Genomic DNA, 13021 nt, shown 5'->3' on the forward strand with positions numbered 1-13021 from the left:
GTGTGCGGAGAACGAGACACAAGAAGGAGTGAGTCTCTCCACCGTATGAGAGGCAGTATCTAGCAGATACACACGGTAAAACATACGACTTGCGTTAGCTCATAAATTGCTACACGTCATCGTCTGCAAGCTAAAATGGACACATCTGCACTGCCCAGTGAGGCGACACTTGTACTAACACCAGGTGGACGGCTGTGAGACGCGGAGATGAGCTGCGGCTTCTGGGCGCGACTGTAACGCTGCGCCCTGGATCAAATAGCACTGCACATTGCTGGTGACCCACGTGTTTAGTAGTGACGCAACTGCTAGGATGCAGCTGAACGTCCGCCTTTTGAGAGCGAGAAAATTTTCGCAGTCGGCAGGACTCGAACCTACGCTCCCAGAGGGAATCTGATTTCAAGTCAGACGCCTTAACCACTCGGCCACGACTGCCGGTGGCGGAAGCGACTCCCGACAACTGAAACCGCCATCTTTAGAAGCAATCTGATGGCAGAAAACGGCGTGGCCTCACTCTTTTCTGTAGGGTTTCCATTAGCCGTTACGAAAGTGTATTAATTTTCGCCCAGACAGGGACTTGAACCCAGGACCCTTTGGTTGAAAACCTAGCGCTCTACCGACTCAGCTATGCGGGCCCACGCACGAGCATTATCGTACAGCTGCGCGGTGCGCGAGTGATTCGTATGTCGTAATTACTGGCTTATGGCTCCAATGGCGACTTCACCGACTTCCCACTGACGCACCGCTGACGCTAGTTTTCTGTCGTCTTAAAACGATCGACATACCTCCAAGCAGCTGCGAGATCTTAAGAAAAGAAACGCTGCACCACTGCTTTGGCCGCACTCGAGTGATGGAAATTGCGATTCTTAAAAAGAAAATGAAATGTTCGCTCTGTCCATCACTTTCGAGCACATCTGTGAACTCACGATCTCAGCGACGGCTTTCTGCAGTCCCAGCGTCAGTGTCAGTGTGAGGTGAACCGATAGCCACAGTAAGCAGCGGTCGTCGCGAAAACTCAGTATTCTTAAAACGGAAATTTTCGTCTTGTTGAGAATGGCGTCACTGGTTTGCACCCGCATTCGCCCACGCATGTCACATGTGTGCGAAAATGTTTGCTCCTCTGTACGCAAAATCGCACGCAGCCGGTAGGATTCGAACCTACGCTCCCAGAGGGAATCTGATTTCGAGTCAGACGCCTTAACCACTCGGCCACGACTGCCGTTAGCGCGGTGTTCTCCCGACACATGCAACTGCTACCGTTTAAAGCACTGTGGTGTCAGTAAACGGCGTAACTGCATTATTTTCCGTAGCGTTTCCACCGCTACCAGACGAATCGCTACCAAAGTGTTAAAATTTCCGCCTCGACGGGGACTTGAACCCTGGACCCTTAGGTTAAAAGCCTAATGCTCTACCAACTGAGCTATCCGGGCTCGGACGAGGCTGCAAAACCTCCCACAATGCACAACTATACATTGACTCATGTCCTTTACTGTTGTGCAATCGCTGTATGGGGCCGTTACTAATAAAACGTCGCCTACATGCTGTCTACAAACTTATCCCGCTAAGCTCGTAACACACTCTCGAAGACTGCTGGCACACGATGCAACAACAAATTGCACTAGTTGTTACGCCTCATACGTCGGAGCAGAGAATTTACGTGTTTTGTCGACACTCACTGGGCAATTGGAAAATTCACAAGCATTTCGAATGCAATGTTTCCCACGCTTTCGCTCATTTCACGGTTCCGTTGAAGACGTTCTTCACCACCTGACACAGAAAAAGGAATGCAGTCGGTAGGATATTTTTAATTCTTTTGCTTCTAGGGGAGTTAGTTGTCTAGTGAGTTCCTCTTATGGCATGCACTAGACAACCAGAACAGCTACAGGAGAGAGTCATTTTTGTTGTCAGCGGTAGTTGCATTATCACAAACGCAGAGTAATTCCATTGGCGTCGCATCAAAACGAATACCTGCCGAAACCCGGGATCGAACCAGGGACCTTTAGATCTTCAGTCTATTTCGGGTGACGTTGAAGGTTGCCATTTGCATGTGTTCGTTAACCTCTGCCTCGTTGCCAATTTCACAGTCACCTTCGTCTGATAAGACACAGGGGCGCTGAAAGGCGAGCAGCCGATGCAGTGAAGTTCCACACACATTTCTTCTTCTTCCGTCATCGTAACAAGCAAACATGTCGACTCGATTCGTGTAATATTGACTTCGCTGACGCTAGAAAACCCGTGCTATATCGATGCCAGGGGCAACTCGTGTGCGGAGAACGAGACACAAGAAGGAGTGAGTCTCTCCACCGTATGAGAGGCAGTATCTAGCAGATACACACGGTAAAACATACGACTTGCGTTAGCTCATAAATTGCTACACGTCATCGTCTGCAAGCTAAAATGGACACATCTGCACTGCCCAGTGAGGCGACACTTGTACTAACACCAGGTGGACGGCTGTGAGACGCGGAGATGAGCTGCGGCTTCTGGGCGCGACTGTAACGCTGCGCCCTGGATCAAATAGCACTGCACATTGCTGGTGACCCACGTGTTTAGTAGTGACGCAACTGCTAGGATGCAGCTGAACGTCCGCCTTTTGAGAGCGAGAAAATTTTCGCAGTCGGCAGGACTCGAACCTACGCTCCCAGAGGGAATCTGATTTCAAGTCAGACGCCTTAACCACTCGGCCACGACTGCCGGTGGCGGAAGCGACTCCCGACAACTGAAACCGCCATCTTTAGAAGCAATCTGATGGCAGAAAACGGCGTGGCCTCACTCTTTTCTGTAGGGTTTCCATTAGCCGTTACGAAAGTGTATTAATTTTCGCCCAGACAGGGACTTGAACCCAGGACCCTTTGGTTGAAAACCTAGCGCTCTACCGACTCAGCTATGCGGGCCCACGCACGAGCATTATCGTACAGCTGCGCGGTGCGCGAGTGATTCGTATGTCGTAATTACTGGCTTATGGCTCCAATGGCGACTTCACCGACTTCCCACTGACGCACCGCTGACGCTAGTTTTCTGTCGTCTTAAAACGATCGACATACCTCCAAGCAGCTGCGAGATCTTAAGAAAAGAAACGCTGCACCACTGCTTTGGCCGCACTCGAGTGATGGAAATTGCGATTCTTAAAAAGAAAATGAAATGTTCGCTCTGTCCATCACTTTCGAGCACATCTGTGAACTCACGATCTCAGCGACGGCTTTCTGCAGTCCCAGCGTCAGTGTCAGTGTGAGGTGAACCGATAGCCACAGTAAGCAGCGGTCGTCGCGAAAACTCAGTATTCTTAAAACGGAAATTTTCGTCTTGTTGAGAATGGCGTCACTGGTTTGCACCCGCATTCGCCCACGCATGTCACATGTGTGCGAAAATGTTTGCTCCTCTGTACGCAAAATCGCACGCAGCCGGTAGGATTCGAACCTACGCTCCCAGAGGGAATCTGATTTCGAGTCAGACGCCTTAACCACTCGGCCACGACTGCCGTTAGCGCGGTGTTCTCCCGACACATGCAACTGCTACCGTTTAAAGCACTGTGGTGTCAGTAAACGGCGTAACTGCATTATTTTCCGTAGCGTTTCCACCGCTACCAGACGAATCGCTACCAAAGTGTTAAAATTTCCGCCTCGACGGGGACTTGAACCCTGGACCCTTAGGTTAAAAGCCTAATGCTCTACCAACTGAGCTATCCGGGCTCGGACGAGGCTGCAAAACCTCCCACAATGCACAACTATACATTGACTCATGTCCTTTACTGTTGTGCAATCGCTGTATGGGGCCGTTACTAATAAAACGTCGCCTACATGCTGTCTACAAACTTATCCCGCTAAGCTCGTAACACACTCTCGAAGACTGCTGGCACACGATGCAACAACAAATTGCACTAGTTGTTACGCCTCATACGTCGGAGCAGAGAATTTACGTGTTTTGTCGACACTCACTGGGCAATTGGAAAATTCACAAGCATTTCGAATGCAATGTTTCCCACGCTTTCGCTCATTTCACGGTTCCGTTGAAGACGTTCTTCACCACCTGACACAGAAAAAGGAATGCAGTCGGTAGGATATTTTTAATTCTTTTGCTTCTAGGGGAGTTAGTTGTCTAGTGAGTTCCTCTTATGGCATGCACTAGACAACCAGAACAGCTACAGGAGAGAGTCATTTTTGTTGTCAGCGGTAGTTGCATTATCACAAACGCAGAGTAATTCCATTGGCGTCGCATCAAAACGAATACCTGCCGAAACCCGGGATCGAACCAGGGACCTTTAGATCTTCAGTCTATTTCGGGTGACGTTGAAGGTTGCCATTTGCATGTGTTCGTTAACCTCTGCCTCGTTGCCAATTTCACAGTCACCTTCGTCTGATAAGACACAGGGGCGCTGAAAGGCGAGCAGCCGATGCAGTGAAGTTCCACACACATTTCTTCTTCTTCCGTCATCGTAACAAGCAAACATGTCGACTCGATTCGTGTAATATTGACTTCGCTGACGCTAGAAAACCCGTGCTATATCGATGCCAGGGGCAACTCGTGTGCGGAGAACGAGACACAAGAAGGAGTGAGTCTCTCCACCGTATGAGAGGCAGTATCTAGCAGATACACACGGTAAAACATACGACTTGCGTTAGCTCATAAATTGCTACACGTCATCGTCTGCAAGCTAAAATGGACACATCTGCACTGCCCAGTGAGGCGACACTTGTACTAACACCAGGTGGACGGCTGTGAGACGCGGAGATGAGCTGCGGCTTCTGGGCGCGACTGTAACGCTGCGCCCTGGATCAAATAGCACTGCACATTGCTGGTGACCCACGTGTTTAGTAGTGACGCAACTGCTAGGATGCAGCTGAACGTCCGCCTTTTGAGAGCGAGAAAATTTTCGCAGTCGGCAGGACTCGAACCTACGCTCCCAGAGGGAATCTGATTTCAAGTCAGACGCCTTAACCACTCGGCCACGACTGCCGGTGGCGGAAGCGACTCCCGACAACTGAAACCGCCATCTTTAGAAGCAATCTGATGGCAGAAAACGGCGTGGCCTCACTCTTTTCTGTAGGGTTTCCATTAGCCGTTACGAAAGTGTATTAATTTTCGCCCAGACAGGGACTTGAACCCAGGACCCTTTGGTTGAAAACCTAGCGCTCTACCGACTCAGCTATGCGGGCCCACGCACGAGCATTATCGTACAGCTGCGCGGTGCGCGAGTGATTCGTATGTCGTAATTACTGGCTTATGGCTCCAATGGCGACTTCACCGACTTCCCACTGACGCACCGCTGACGCTAGTTTTCTGTCGTCTTAAAACGATCGACATACCTCCAAGCAGCTGCGAGATCTTAAGAAAAGAAACGCTGCACCACTGCTTTGGCCGCACTCGAGTGATGGAAATTGCGATTCTTAAAAAGAAAATGAAATGTTCGCTCTGTCCATCACTTTCGAGCACATCTGTGAACTCACGATCTCAGCGACGGCTTTCTGCAGTCCCAGCGTCAGTGTCAGTGTGAGGTGAACCGATAGCCACAGTAAGCAGCGGTCGTCGCGAAAACTCAGTATTCTTAAAACGGAAATTTTCGTCTTGTTGAGAATGGCGTCACTGGTTTGCACCCGCATTCGCCCACGCATGTCACATGTGTGCGAAAATGTTTGCTCCTCTGTACGCAAAATCGCACGCAGCCGGTAGGATTCGAACCTACGCTCCCAGAGGGAATCTGATTTCGAGTCAGACGCCTTAACCACTCGGCCACGACTGCCGTTAGCGCGGTGTTCTCCCGACACATGCAACTGCTACCGTTTAAAGCACTGTGGTGTCAGTAAACGGCGTAACTGCATTATTTTCCGTAGCGTTTCCACCGCTACCAGACGAATCGCTACCAAAGTGTTAAAATTTCCGCCTCGACGGGGACTTGAACCCTGGACCCTTAGGTTAAAAGCCTAATGCTCTACCAACTGAGCTATCCGGGCTCGGACGAGGCTGCAAAACCTCCCACAATGCACAACTATACATTGACTCATGTCCTTTACTGTTGTGCAATCGCTGTATGGGGCCGTTACTAATAAAACGTCGCCTACATGCTGTCTACAAACTTATCCCGCTAAGCTCGTAACACACTCTCGAAGACTGCTGGCACACGATGCAACAACAAATTGCACTAGTTGTTACGCCTCATACGTCGGAGCAGAGAATTTACGTGTTTTGTCGACACTCACTGGGCAATTGGAAAATTCACAAGCATTTCGAATGCAATGTTTCCCACGCTTTCGCTCATTTCACGGTTCCGTTGAAGACGTTCTTCACCACCTGACACAGAAAAAGGAATGCAGTCGGTAGGATATTTTTAATTCTTTTGCTTCTAGGGGAGTTAGTTGTCTAGTGAGTTCCTCTTATGGCATGCACTAGACAACCAGAACAGCTACAGGAGAGAGTCATTTTTGTTGTCAGCGGTAGTTGCATTATCACAAACGCAGAGTAATTCCATTGGCGTCGCATCAAAACGAATACCTGCCGAAACCCGGGATCGAACCAGGGACCTTTAGATCTTCAGTCTATTTCGGCTGACGTTGAAGGTTGCCATTTGCATGTGTTCGTTAACCTCTGCCTCGTTGCCAATTTCACAGTCACCTTCGTCTGATAAGACACAGGGGCGCTGAAAGGCGAGCAGCCGATGCAGTGAAGTTCCACACACATTTCTTCTTCTTCCGTCATCGTAACAAGCAAACATGTCGACTCGATTCGTGTAATATTGACTTCGCTGACGCTAGAAAACCCGTGCTATATCGATGCCAGGGGCAACTCGTGTGCGGAGAACGAGACACAAGAAGGAGTGAGTCTCTCCACCGTATGAGAGGCAGTATCTAGCAGATACACACGGTAAAACATACGACTTGCGTTAGCTCATAAATTGCTACACGTCATCGTCTGCAAGCTAAAATGGACACATCTGCACTGCCCAGTGAGGCGACACTTGTATTAACACCAGGTGGACGGCTGTGAGACGCGGAGATGAGCTGCGGCTTCTGGGCGCGACTGTAACGCTGCGCCCTGGATCAAATAGCACTGCACATTGCTGGTGACCCACGTGTTTAGTAGTGACGCAACTGCTAGGATGCAGCTGAACGTCCGCCTTTTGAGAGCGAGAAAATTTTCGCAGTCGGCAGGACTCGAACCTACGCTCCCAGAGGGAATCTGATTTCAAGTCAGACGCCTTAACCACTCGGCCACGACTGCCGGTGGCGGAAGCGACTCCCGACAACTGAAACCGCCATCTTTAGAAGCAATCTGATGGCAGAAAACGGCGTGGCCTCACTCTTTTCTGTAGGGTTTCCATTAGCCGTTACGAAAGTGTATTAATTTTCGCCCAGACAGGGACTTGAACCCAGGACCCTTTGGTTGAAAACCTAGCGCTCTACCGACTCAGCTATGCGGGCCCACGCACGAGCATTATCGTACAGCTGCGCGGTGCGCGAGTGATTCGTATGTCGTAATTACTGGCTTATGGCTCCAATGGCGACTTCACCGACTTCCCACTGACGCACCGCTGACGCTAGTTTTCTGTCGTCTTAAAACGATCGACATACCTCCAAGCAGCTGCGAGATCTTAAGAAAAGAAACGCTGCACCACTGCTTTGGCCGCACTCGAGTGATGGAAATTGCGATTCTTAAAAAGAAAATGAAATGTTCGCTCTGTCCATCACTTTCGAGCACATCTGTGAACTCACGATCTCAGCGACGGCTTTCTGCAGTCCCAGCGTCAGTGTCAGTGTGAGGTGAACCGATAGCCACAGTAAGCAGCGGTCGTCGCGAAAACTCAGTATTCTTAAAACGGAAATTTTCGTCTTGTTGAGAATGGCGTCACTGGTTTGCACCCGCATTCGCCCACGCATGTCACATGTGTGCGAAAATGTTTGCTCCTCTGTACGCAAAATCGCACGCAGCCGGTAGGATTCGAACCTACGCTCCCAGAGGGAATCTGATTTCGAGTCAGACGCCTTAACCACTCGGCCACGACTGCCGTTAGCGCGGTGTTCTCCCGACACATGCAACTGCTACCGTTTAAAGCACTGTGGTGTCAGTAAACGGCGTAACTGCATTATTTTCCGTAGCGTTTCCACCGCTACCAGACGAATCGCTACCAAAGTGTTAAAATTTCCGCCTCGACGGGGACTTGAACCCTGGACCCTTAGGTTAAAAGCCTAATGCTCTACCAACTGAGCTATCCGGGCTCGGACGAGGCTGCAAAACCTCCCACAATGCACAACTATACATTGACTCATGTCCTTTACTGTTGTGCAATCGCTGTATGGGGCCGTTACTAATAAAACGTCGCCTACATGCTGTCTACAAACTTATCCCGCTAAGCTCGTAACACACTCTCGAAGACTGCTGGCACACGATGCAACAACAAATTGCACTAGTTGTTACGCCTCATACGTCGGAGCAGAGAATTTACGTGTTTTGTCGACACTCACTGGGCAATTGGAAAATTCACAAGCATTTCGAATGCAATGTTTCCCACGCTTTCGCTCATTTCACGGTTCCGTTGAAGACGTTCTTCACCACCTGACACAGAAAAAGGAATGCAGTCGGTAGGATATTTTTAATTCTTTTGCTTCTAGGGGAGTTAGTTGTCTAGTGAGTTCCTCTTATGGCATGCACTAGACAACCAGAACAGCTACAGGAGAGAGTCATTTTTGTTGTCAGCGGTAGTTGCATTATCACAAACGCAGAGTAATTCCATTGGCGTCGCATCAAAACGAATACCTGCCGAAACCCGGGATCGAACCAGGGACCTTTAGATCTTCAGTCTATTTCGGCTGACGTTGAAGGTTGCCATTTGCATGTGTTCGTTAACCTCTGCCTCGTTGCCAATTTCACAGTCACCTTCGTCTGATAAGACACAGGGGCGCTGAAAGGCGAGCAGCCGATGCAGTGAAGTTCCACACACATTTCTTCTTCTTCCGTCATCGTAACAAGCAAACATGTCGACTCGATTCGTGTAATATTGACTTCGCTGACGCTAGAAAACCCGTGCTATATCGATGCCAGGGGCAACTCGTGTGCGGAGAACGAGACACAAGAAGGAGTGAGTCTCTCCACCGTATGAGAGGCAGTATCTAGCAGATACACACGGTAAAACATACGACTTGCGTTAGCTCATAAATTGCTACACGTCATCGTCTGCAAGCTAAAATGGACACATCTGCACTGCCCAGTGAGGCGACACTTGTACTAACACCAGGTGGACGGCTGTGAGACGCGGAGATGAGCTGCGGCTTCTGGGCGCGACTGTAACGCTGCGCCCTGGATCAAATAGCACTGCACATTGCTGGTGACCCACGTGTTTAGTAGTGACGCAACTGCTAGGATGCAGCTGAACGTCCGCCTTTTGAGAGCGAGAAAATTTTCGCAGTCGGCAGGACTCGAACCTACGCTCCCAGAGGGAATCTGATTTCAAGTCAGACGCCTTAACCACTCGGCCACGACTGCCAGTGGCGGAAGCGACTCCCGACAACTGAAACCGCCATCTTTAGAAGCAATCTGATGGCAGAAAACGGCGTGGCCTCACTCTTTTCTGTAGGGTTTCCATTAGCCGTTACGAAAGTGTATTAATTTTCGCCCAGACAGGGACTTGAACCCAGGACCCTTTGGTTGAAAACCTAGCGCTCTACCGACTCAGCTATGCGGGCCCACGCACGAGCATTATCGTACAGCTGCGCGGTGCGCGAGTGATTCGTATGTCGTAATTACTGGCTTATGGCTCCAATGGCGACTTCACCGACTTCCCACTGACGCACCGCTGACGCTAGTTTTCTGTCGTCTTAAAACGATCGACATACCTCCAAGCAGCTGCGAGATCTTAAGAAAAGAAACGCTGCACCACTGCTTTGGCCGCACTCGAGTGATGGAAATTGCGATTCTTAAAAAGAAAATGAAATGTTCGCTCTGTCCATCACTTTCGAGCACATCTGTGAACTCACGATCTCAGCGACGGCTTTCTGCAGTCCCAGCGTCAGTGTCAGTGTGAGGTGAACCGATAGCCACAGTAAGCAGCGGTCGTCGCGAAAACTCAGTATTCTTAAAACGGAAATTTTCGTCTTGTTGAGAATGGCGTCACTGGTTTGCACCCGCATTCGCCCACGCATGTCACATGTGTGCGAAAATGTTTGCTCCTCTGTACGCAAAATCGCACGCAGCCGGTAGGATTCGAACCTACGCTCCCAGAGGGAATCTGATTTCGAGTCAGACGCCTTAACCACTCGGCCACGACTGCCGTTAGCGCGGTGTTCTCCCGACACATGCAACTGCTACCGTTTAAAGCACTGTGGTGTCAGTAAACGGCGTAACTGCATTATTTTCCGTAGCGTTTCCACCGCTACCAGACGAATCGCTACCAAAGTGTTAAAATTTCCGCCTCGACGGGGACTTGAACCCTGGACCCTTAGGTTAAAAGCCTAATGCTCTACCAACTGAGCTATCCGGGCTCGGACGAGGCTGCAAAACCTCCCACAATGCACAACTATACATTGACTCATGTCCTTTACTGTTGTGCAATCGCTGTATGGGGCCGTTACTAATAAAACGTCGCCTACATGCTGTCTACAAACTTATCCCGCTAAGCTCGTAACACACTCTCGAAGACTGCTGGCACACGATGCAACAACAAATTGCACTAGTTGTTACGCCTCATACGTCGGAGCAGAGAATTTACGTGTTTTGTCGACACTCACTGGGCAATTGGAAAATTCACAAGCATTTCGAATGCAATGTTTCCCACGCTTTCGCTCATTTCACGGTTCCGTTGAAGACGTTCTTCACCACCTGACACAGAAAAAGGAATGCAGTCGGTAGGATATTTTTAATTCTTTTGCTTCTAGGGGAGTTAGTTGTCTAGTGAGTTCCTCTTATGGCATGCACTAGACAACCAGAACAGCTACAGGAGAGAGTCATTTTTGTTGTCAGCGGTAGTTGCATTATCACAAACGCAGAGTAATTCCATTGGCGTCGCATCAAAACGAATACCTGCCGAAACCCGGGATCGAACCAGGGACCTTTAGATCTTCAGTCTATTTCGGCTGACGTTGAAGGTTGCCATTTGCATGTGTTCGTTAACCTCTGCCTCGTTGCCAATTTCACAGTCACCTTCGTCTGATAAGACACAGGGGCGCTGAAAGGCGAGCAGCCGATGCAGTGAAGTTCCACACACATTTCTTCTTCTTCCGTCATCGTAACAAGCAAACATGTCGACTCGATTCGTGTAATATTGACTTCGCTGACGCTAGAAAACCCGTGCTATATCGATGCCAGGGGCAACTCGTGTGCGGAGAACGAGACACAAGAAGGAGTGAGTCTCTCCACCGTATGAGAGGCAGTATCTAGCAGATACACACGGTAAAACATACGACTTGCGTTAGCTCATAAATTGCTACACGTCATCGTCTGCAAGCTAAAATGGACACATCTGCACTGCCCAGTGAGGCGACACTTGTACTAACACCAGGTGGACGGCTGTGAGACGCGGAGATGAGCTGCGGCTTCTGGGCGCGACTGTAACGCTGCGCCCTGGATCAAATAGCACTGCACATTGCTGGTGACCCACGTGTTTAGTAGTGACGCAACTGCTAGGATGCAGCTGAACGTCCGCCTTTTGAGAGCGAGAAAATTTTCGCAGTCGGCAGGACTCGAACCTACGCTCCCAGAGGGAATCTGATTTCAAGTCAGACGCCTTAACCACTCGGCCACGACTGCCAGTGGCGGAAGCGACTCCCGACAACTGAAACCGCCATCTTTAGAAGCAATCTGATGGCAGAAAACGGCGTGGCCTCACTCTTTTCTGTAGGGTTTCCATTAGCCGTTACGAAAGTGTATTAATTTTCGCCCAGACAGGGACTTGAACCCAGGACCCTTTGGTTGAAAACCTAGCGCTCTACCGACTCAGCTATGCGGGCCCACGCACGAGCATTATCGTACAGCTGCGCGGTGCGCGAGTGATTCGTATGTCGTAATTACTGGCTTATGGCTCCAATGGCGACTTCACCGACTTCCCACTGACGCACCGCTGACGCTAGTTTTCTGTCGTCTTAAAACGATCGACATACCTCCAAGCAGCTGCGAGATCTTAAGAAAAGAAACGCTGCACCACTGCTTTGGCCGCACTCGAGTGATGGAAATTGCGATTCTTAAAAAGAAAATGAAATGTTCGCTCTGTCCATCACTTTCGAGCACATCTGTGAACTCACGATCTCAGCGACGGCTTTCTGCAGTCCCAGCGTCAGTGTCAGTGTGAGGTGAACCGATAGCCACAGTAAGCAGCGGTCGTCGCGAAAACTCAGTATTCTTAAAACGGAAATTTTCGTCTTGTTGAGAATGGCGTCACTGGTTTGCACCCGCATTCGCCCACGCATGTCACATGTGTGCGAAAATGTTTGCTCCTCTGTACGCAAAATCGCACGCAGCCGGTAGGATTCGAACCTACGCTCCCAGAGGGAATCTGATTTCGAGTCAGACGCCTTAACCACTCGGCCACGACTGCCGTTAGCGTGGTGTTCTCCCGACACATGCAACTGCTACCGTTTAAAGCACTGTGGTGTCAGTAAACGGCGTAACTGCATTATTTTCCGTAGCGTTTCCACCGCTACCAGACGAATCGCTACCAAAGTGTTAAAATTTCCGCCTCGACGGGGACTTGAACCCTGGACCCTTAGGTTAAAAGCCTAATGCTCTACCAACTGAGCTATCCGGGCTCGGACGAGGCTGCAAAACCTCCCACAATGCACAACTATACATTGACTCATGTCCTTTACTGTTGTGCAATCGCTGTATGGGGCCGTTACTAATAAAACGTCGCCTACATGCTGTCTACAAACTTATCCCGCTAAGCTCGTAACACACTCTCGAAGACTGCTGGCACACGATGCAACAACAAATTGCACTAGTTGTTACGCCTCATACGTCGGAGCAGAGAATTTACGTGTTTTGTCGACACTCACTGGGCAATTGGAAAATTCACAAGCATTTCGAATGCAATGTTTCCCACGCTTTC

General features: G+C 49.9%; 18 non-coding genes across 18 annotated transcripts; all 18 read right to left on the reverse strand.

Moving 5' to 3' along the window:
• Nucleotides 1–350: 350 nt before the first annotated feature.
• Trnas-uga lies at nt 351–432 on the reverse strand. Its single transcript has one exon. It is a non-coding gene; the product is annotated as a tRNA-Ser (tRNA).
• Nucleotides 433–1134: 702 nt separating this feature from the next.
• Trnas-cga lies at nt 1135–1216 on the reverse strand. The gene has a single exon. It is a non-coding gene; the product is annotated as a tRNA-Ser (tRNA).
• A 138-nt stretch (nt 1217–1354) lies between these two features.
• Nucleotides 1355–1427, reverse strand: Trnak-uuu. Its single transcript has one exon. It is a non-coding gene; the product is annotated as a tRNA-Lys (tRNA).
• Nucleotides 1428–2609: 1182 nt separating this feature from the next.
• On the reverse strand, nt 2610–2691 carry Trnas-uga. Its single transcript has one exon. It is a non-coding gene; the product is annotated as a tRNA-Ser (tRNA).
• Nucleotides 2692–3393: 702 nt separating this feature from the next.
• On the reverse strand, nt 3394–3475 carry Trnas-cga. Its single transcript has one exon. It is a non-coding gene; the product is annotated as a tRNA-Ser (tRNA).
• A 138-nt stretch (nt 3476–3613) lies between these two features.
• Trnak-uuu lies at nt 3614–3686 on the reverse strand. Its single transcript has one exon. It is a non-coding gene; the product is annotated as a tRNA-Lys (tRNA).
• A 1182-nt stretch (nt 3687–4868) lies between these two features.
• Trnas-uga lies at nt 4869–4950 on the reverse strand. Its single transcript has one exon. It is a non-coding gene; the product is annotated as a tRNA-Ser (tRNA).
• Nucleotides 4951–5652: 702 nt separating this feature from the next.
• On the reverse strand, nt 5653–5734 carry Trnas-cga. Its single transcript has one exon. It is a non-coding gene; the product is annotated as a tRNA-Ser (tRNA).
• A 138-nt stretch (nt 5735–5872) lies between these two features.
• Nucleotides 5873–5945, reverse strand: Trnak-uuu. Its single transcript has one exon. It is a non-coding gene; the product is annotated as a tRNA-Lys (tRNA).
• Nucleotides 5946–7127: 1182 nt separating this feature from the next.
• Nucleotides 7128–7209, reverse strand: Trnas-uga. Its single transcript has one exon. It is a non-coding gene; the product is annotated as a tRNA-Ser (tRNA).
• Nucleotides 7210–7911: 702 nt separating this feature from the next.
• On the reverse strand, nt 7912–7993 carry Trnas-cga. Its single transcript has one exon. It is a non-coding gene; the product is annotated as a tRNA-Ser (tRNA).
• Nucleotides 7994–8131: 138 nt separating this feature from the next.
• Nucleotides 8132–8204, reverse strand: Trnak-uuu. Its single transcript has one exon. It is a non-coding gene; the product is annotated as a tRNA-Lys (tRNA).
• Nucleotides 8205–9386: 1182 nt separating this feature from the next.
• Nucleotides 9387–9468, reverse strand: Trnas-uga. The gene has a single exon. It is a non-coding gene; the product is annotated as a tRNA-Ser (tRNA).
• A 702-nt stretch (nt 9469–10170) lies between these two features.
• Trnas-cga lies at nt 10171–10252 on the reverse strand. Its single transcript has one exon. It is a non-coding gene; the product is annotated as a tRNA-Ser (tRNA).
• A 138-nt stretch (nt 10253–10390) lies between these two features.
• On the reverse strand, nt 10391–10463 carry Trnak-uuu. The gene has a single exon. It is a non-coding gene; the product is annotated as a tRNA-Lys (tRNA).
• Nucleotides 10464–11645: 1182 nt separating this feature from the next.
• Trnas-uga lies at nt 11646–11727 on the reverse strand. The gene has a single exon. It is a non-coding gene; the product is annotated as a tRNA-Ser (tRNA).
• Nucleotides 11728–12429: 702 nt separating this feature from the next.
• Nucleotides 12430–12511, reverse strand: Trnas-cga. Its single transcript has one exon. It is a non-coding gene; the product is annotated as a tRNA-Ser (tRNA).
• Nucleotides 12512–12649: 138 nt separating this feature from the next.
• On the reverse strand, nt 12650–12722 carry Trnak-uuu. Its single transcript has one exon. It is a non-coding gene; the product is annotated as a tRNA-Lys (tRNA).
• Nucleotides 12723–13021: the final 299 nt, after the last annotated feature.

Source organism: Schistocerca americana, unplaced genomic scaffold (genome assembly GCF_021461395.2).
Source record: "Schistocerca americana isolate TAMUIC-IGC-003095 unplaced genomic scaffold, iqSchAmer2.1 HiC_scaffold_647, whole genome shotgun sequence".
Taxonomy (NCBI): domain Eukaryota; kingdom Metazoa; phylum Arthropoda; class Insecta; order Orthoptera; family Acrididae; genus Schistocerca; species Schistocerca americana.